At 28.4% G+C, this 7,165-nt stretch overlaps 1 protein-coding gene across 3 annotated transcripts in view; it reads right to left on the reverse strand.

The window, feature by feature from the left end:
- The window catches only part of LOC102679455, a 26,338-nt gene that overhangs the window by 5,934 nt on the left and 13,239 nt on the right, over positions 1–7,165 (reverse strand). The window contains exon 1 of one of the 3 annotated variants that reach the window (XR_421887.2): positions 16–347. The exons of the other annotated variants lie outside the window; for them this stretch is intronic. The gene's annotated coding sequence lies outside the window, so the exon portion shown is untranslated. Of the gene's footprint in view, positions 1–15; positions 348–7,165 lie in introns of those variants that run through there. 3 annotated transcript variants of the gene reach the window in all.

The raw sequence follows: 7,165 nt of genomic DNA on the forward strand, positions 1-7,165 counted from the left end.
TAAAATTATACATACATGCATTTATAGAGTGTATCGTGAATCACGCAAATTAATTACATCGCGATACAGCTGCGTGAATACGTGTCCAAACGACAGGTTTATGGTAAAAGAGGTTTATTGTCTCACCATGGCCACCTAGCGTCGATCTCGGATAAGAAATTGTTATTAAACCTGTGGAGCTGTAATTTAGCGTGCGTTTGACGTGATTTCTTGTTTCGTTATCGTGGGCTTTGTTTTGTTATCGTAGAAACACGAGAAGCTTGGTATTGGTGTGTTATATTCTATGACTTTAGATTTATAATAGGATTGGAAAAATAGGTATGATCATGTGTAAAATATTATTTCGTTTATTTATTGGATAAATTTTCAGTGTATTTTTATGTATTTTCATGTATGTTTTCGCATTTTTATATAAAATTTTCTTTTAAATTTATGAAAGACATGTGATTGTTTTTCTGAATCCTTAAAAAAGTTAAATTGATTGTACAGTGATTCTCTTTTTAATAATTTTTACAGATTTTTTTTAATAATGAATGGAAATATATTGAATTAAAGAAAATTTTGAAAATTAGATAAAATGAAAAATTTTATTTCATATTTTTTTTAATAGGCTTTTGTCAATCATATCTAAAAAATTGTAACAACTTTACAGAAACAAATTACACTACAATATCCAAAAATCATAAAATTATTGATGAAACAAATGAATTGATAATCACATCTATTGGCTGAGTTGATTTTTTCTACAAATTAATGAGATTTTTTGAAACAAAATAAAGTGAAGATAAATCATGAATAGAAGCAATAATAATAATCTTTTTATTTTATGCTGTGCAATATGAACCTAAAGAATAAGTGAATAGTCTTTTTGTGCCAAAAAGTTTGTAAATAGCATACTAGCTTCTCATTTCTAAAGTATATAATATATGATCGTGTGAAATTGTTGACAGATAGTATATGCGGACTTTTTATAGACAATGTCTATTAGTATAAATGAATTTTAATATAAATACGATCAATGAATGTCACTAACATCAGCACATTCATAGTCTCAAAATGCTAAGTAAAAAATTCATTTATCTACATGTGAGTAAGACAGGTTATTGCTATCATAGATAATATCAATTCACAAACTATTCTAGAATTCATATTTTATCTTTTATTATCTGCAAAACCGTATATAGAATCGCAATATAGAAATAATTATATTTGTCTAATTGAATTAATATAAATCTTTACGCATATTTAATTTAACCTTTATCCACAAATAGTCCATAATCTGTAATCATAAACAATCTATTATTAAGAGGCGTTATATTATCTATACACTCTACACCAACTTTTACCTTATCACTTATCACATTTATCATTATTCACTGACAAGTTCGTGCACAATCTATGCCTGGACGAAAAACAACCGAACAAATTATTGCGTCGCGTATGTATACCAAGAAACACCATATATCGAGCGAGGAATCTCCAGTGGACGCCAATTACAGCATATTAAACTCTTATCGATCATGCCCTGTTTTTCGTCCCGTTCCGCGGCGCCATTAAATTCAGGAATCTAGTCGCGGAATGTCGTCGCATGATCTCGCCAGAGGGGAGCACTAGCGCGAGGCCAGTAGCCTAAGCAGACGATACTATTCATGGCGGCGCATAAGTGGCATTCTTCGACCCGTTAAGATCGAGCAATCGATCGCTGTTCAAACATTTCTTCGATTATATGGAATGGTTCCCTACTCTTGCGCGAGATTAAAGCTACGCTTTATACGGTGAAGTTATTCGTCGAGAGGTTTGAATGCCGGTCGCGTGTGAATTCTTATCTGGAACTCATAATATAGCTCTTTGGAACTTGACGAAACAACGGTGCCATTACGTTACTGTTGTCGTCTGCCTCATTTCTCGAAAAAGAAAAAAGATAGATATACTACAAGTTCTGTTTGTAGCGATAAGTTATGCAGCATAGGTAAAGAGTATTTAGTATTGTTCTTGTGACTTTACGAGCCGAATGTGATTCGAAAAAGAGACTCGTGAATAAAAAATTTGTTAACTTAATATTTTGTTTATCAAGGAAAGACGAGACAGTTATTGCGGCTATTGAGGAAAAATGATGGAAAGAAGATCGAAGAATAATTGCTCGATCAACGGAGGTGTCAATGGAAAAAATAGGTTATGGAACGTATATGTATGTATGTTTGTAAATTCATAAAAAGTTATATATGCTTATGTATTCATATTTTAAGTTATATTTTATCTCGTTGAAATTTGAAATCTGAATCAATATAATTTTTATTATAATTTTTATTATAAGCACAAAATTTAGTTAGATTCATAAAGAATAGTAGCACAAATTGATTACCAATGAAAAATCGTGTAATATATTTAAGATAATCATGAATCTAAAAGATTGACATTATATTGCAACTTAGAATTTAATTTATTTATGTATTCTTCAACATTAATAAATTTAGGTTAAAAGCTTAGAAAAAAGTTAATATTTATATATGTATGTAATTTCTATTCTATACTATTATTCTATCTATATTGATTTTATAGTTCATTTGTAAAGTATATATTCTTTCTGGTATTTAGAAAAATAATTCATTAATCAAATTTATATTTTAATAAAGTTCTGACATTCTAAAAAGTTTAGATATTACTATATAAAGGAACTTTTATTCCATTTAAAATAAATAACAAAAAGAAATATCATTATATTAGATAATTATTTCTTCATAATATCACTTTTCTAACACTTTCAAAACTTCACTTCGAGCATCGCAAGTGAAACAATTAACCGCATGATGTGTTCCTCGCTCTATCACGTTACCGATCACGATTATTCTCGCAGATAATTGGATTATTATTCGTGGCGGTCATCTCATAAAAATTAACCGCTTCATTCGTATCGCTGCCATCGATCATTCATTATCCTTTTTTTCTTTTCCTATAAAATTCGTGTATGTAGAAATTATCGCCAGGATCCAGTACCGCCTCTCGATAGGCGGAATCGACAGACGAGCGACCAAGTGCTGAAAAAGTAGATCAACCATGTATTACCCGCTCATATATTATGTTTAATGGCGATCCCTTCTCCTACGTTCTGAGTAATTTTACGCGATACTCAATATTCGCCGCGGTTATATATGCGGACCTATCATGGAGAAATTGCATCGAAGGACAGTATCCTGAGGGACTGCATGTTGTGGCGTCGAATGTTCGATAATTTATGAAAATGTTTGTAAAAATTTGTGATATAAATATTTTATGAAAATTTATTGTTATTTATATTATAAATGTTCGTGAAAAATTTCTGTTATGGAATGTTTATGAAAATTTTTGAAAATTTATGTCTTGTTATAAATGTTTGTGAAGATGTGTGATACAAATATTTTTTGAAAACTTATAAAAATTTGAAAATTTTTTTTAATTGAAAGATGTTTTATGAACATTTATGATACAAATATTTATGAAAGTTTTATATTAAGAAATATTTGAAAATTTATATTTAAAATTGTTGTAAAAATTTATACAATGTTTGTGTGAAGTTGTGTGAAGTGAAAGATTTTATAATGATAAGAAGAAAGTATATAAAGTGTTTTAGAGAAATAAAATATAATGATTCTCTATAATGATGAGAAAATATGATATCATTTTGTAACAATTATGATAATTATTATTATTAATTAACAAATAACAAGATTTTTAATATATTTAATTTACAAATAAAAAGAAATAAAATAAATATAATATAGAAAATTAATATTATACTAAATAATGCACAATTGCTAATCATGTGTAAATAGGAATAAAATAAAAATGAAAATTATAAATAAAAGTCAAGTAGACATTAGAGTGTCTATTTTGTGATATTGTGCTGAACTTACTTAAATAATAATGCAGTAAAAAAAACTAATATGTACTTGTTGAAGTGTGTTAATGGTATGTACATTATACTTTTAGTATTATATGTTCTTCAATCTTTAACACATGCTATATAAATCATGAATATTAATTACATGCACTTTTTTATTAAAATTGTTCATATGCTAATACTTTGTATTCTCTGCAAAGTATTTAATTAACCTTGTAATTGTGCAGTGGAATCTCATTAAGATTCATATACTTTAACAAAATACATAGTTTCATTATATTAACTGAAAAATTTTTTAACTTTTAACTTTCTTTAAACATTTAATTTTATAGCCATAAAAGTAATGTTATGGAGCAATGTAATAAAAATTCAATTTATTATCTAATTATTTGAATTCTTTTATAATACAATTGAACACAATTATATTATTCATAATTCTGGAATGTATCCTTAATTATTCAATAATAATATGAATATTATTGTATGCAATTTCAGAATCAAGATGTTTTCAGACATTGTTTTTATCCATATTCTCCAAAAGAACTGGATAATATTACACGGTTAAACGATCGGTTATTTTGTATCGATTCCCATATAAAAAGAATTCTCTCATGAAACGGTTAATTATCAACCGTTCACCTGTTCCGCCACATTAACTTTTTGTACATTTTATTCTCTTATACCTTTCATTCAATTATTCTTCATATGTCGTTTCTTAATTATTTCTATTATTCTTATACAATTATACAATTATTTCAAATATTATTATTCTTTAACTTAATCTATTTACGTACTTCGAGAAATCGGTTCTTCAATTATTCATCTATCTTTTATTATCTTTTATTATCCTCTTCTTCGAGACGAAAATTGGTTCGAATTTTAAATTAACGATACTACAAGTGTATCATTTGTATTGTTATATTTTTATTCATAATCAATATCAACACTTTTTTTATCTCCAATTAAAATTGAATAGAGATAAAGTTAAGTTTGATACATAAAGTGGATGATCAAATTGTTATGAATATTAAATTAAAAATACCATTCTTTTAAAATTTTAATTAAAATTTTATATTTAACTTTTCGAAAAGATTCAAAAGATTATTTATAATGATAAATCTATCATTAAGATAAATAAAAGCAATTTTTTCATAATAAAGAATGTATAAGAATTGGAAATTATTTGAAATTAATAAATTATGTAAAGTAAGAAATTACATAAAAATCATTTTTTTATTCAAATAAACTAATATACAACCAAATAATATTTATCCATAAAATAATACAAATAAGATAATGTTTTAATAATCTTCGAATTTATTAGTTCGAATTTACTTACGAATTACTTAATCTCATCGCTATTCATGGATATAAGCAATCACCATAAAAATGTATTATGCCATTACGCGTATTAATTTTTATTTTTGAAAAAGCATTCATCGAATCATCATCCAATGCACACGTGATACTAATTTTTTTCAATTTTTCAATTTTAAAAACCCTATTAATGGCAATATAAAACGCAGTTGAAATACGTTATTCTAGATGATAATTCACTTTTTTTTTATTATTATTTAATTATTCATTGTATGTATCTCCTTGATCAATTTTTATTCGCTCAATTATTATCATGATTTGCATATATAGTTATATTTATCAAGAATCAATGCCAAGTCATAAAAATGACTTACCACAATCACGTTGTGTATCGATGATAATCAAATGAATATTGGAAACGTAAGTGACGTGTTCATCGAAATAGAATGAAGAAATATAACTGTCTGAAATATAACTATGGATTGGACGAGGAGTGTGTATTACACGTGGCAATACAAACCACTTTGGAAACTAATTCATAAATTCTTGGATAAATGGCCGACAGGCGATGTAATGCCATCTACTTTACATTTTAACGAGATCATTCCTCTTTGGCAAATAAAGCAATTATGGTGTTATTGAGATATAGATATTTTCTAGAGAGTACTAGCTTTTTAGCTATGACTGCCTTCATAACAGATAAATAATTTTTCAACAGATTTATATAACACAAAAATCAATATAGTGATCAACATTAAAATACTCAAATAATAAAAAAAATTGCTAATAATTTTCCTTTCCAATTATTTAAATTTCTTTCTTGAATTTAAATAATTTATTCATGATTTAGATATAAATGAAATATATCTTCAAATAGTATTAGTTTATGAGAATATTTGAGTTTTCTTCAAATTTTTCCCAGTTCTGCTTCAACACAATATCACGTGTGTCAATATACATCCTAGAGAGCATTAAACAATGACTAGAATGCACTAGATCTCCCATAATAATCGAAAACAAATAGAACGAAGGAATATCAATTAATCCTTAGATATGTTAATAAAATTGCAAAGAATAATAATACTTATAAATATTTTTCTATCATTTGTTTCAACTTAATTCAACATAAATAATATCTATACTGATACACATGACATAATTAAGACGAATAAGAAGTTTAAGCCGAGAGGATAATTCAGTCGATACTTTTACAATCCTAGGGAACACTAGGCAACGACTAGGGTGCACTAGGATCTTCCCGACAATGGCTCCAAACTCTCCCTCGCTCGGTTAGGGCAGGCAGTTTGATAATCGATCCCGGCCCAAACGCGTTAATTATTTATCAGGTGGCACGCGCGACTGGCGATCGTCCAATTAAATTAAAGCAGGAAGCCGGATCGGAGGATATCGGCACTTGAGCGACCCTCTGTGTCCGCCGCGTTTCGCTATCTGATTGACGCGACCTGCCAATGCGCCACTCCGCCACGCCACCATTCGGACCGAGTCCATTAAAACTCGTTAGTGTCCGAGCACGTACTCCCTCTAATTGGATGTCGCCGCTCTCTGACGTCCTCCTTCCGCCCTGGCTAATCTCCTTTACAGCCATCGGGGAATTTTCGACGATTTCCTTTCCGAACCGGTCGACCCGTTCCCGATTCCGATCTGATTCGATCCGATGTGTGTTCCGCTAGATGGAAGCCGTTTAAAATGAAAGCAGAGAGTCGATGGAAAAATTCTCGTACGTGGAATAAAGCGTGGAAAGTTTTAACGTTGAATTAATATTTATTTTTCTATTATTTGTGAATTAAAATTTTCCAAATTACTTAATCTTCTCTTAAGACAAAATTTTTTTTAAAAAAAATCAGAATAAATTTAATCAATTTGATAAAAAAATTTAATTCACGTCTAAAATTTACAAATTTCGAATTTGTGCCTATCTATCGATAAAGACAATGTCACTTTGACGTGAAT

Source organism: Apis dorsata, unplaced genomic scaffold (assembly GCF_000469605.1).
Source record: "Apis dorsata unplaced genomic scaffold, Apis dorsata 1.3 scaffold_260, whole genome shotgun sequence".
Lineage (NCBI taxonomy): Eukaryota > Metazoa > Arthropoda > Insecta > Hymenoptera > Apidae > Apis > Apis dorsata.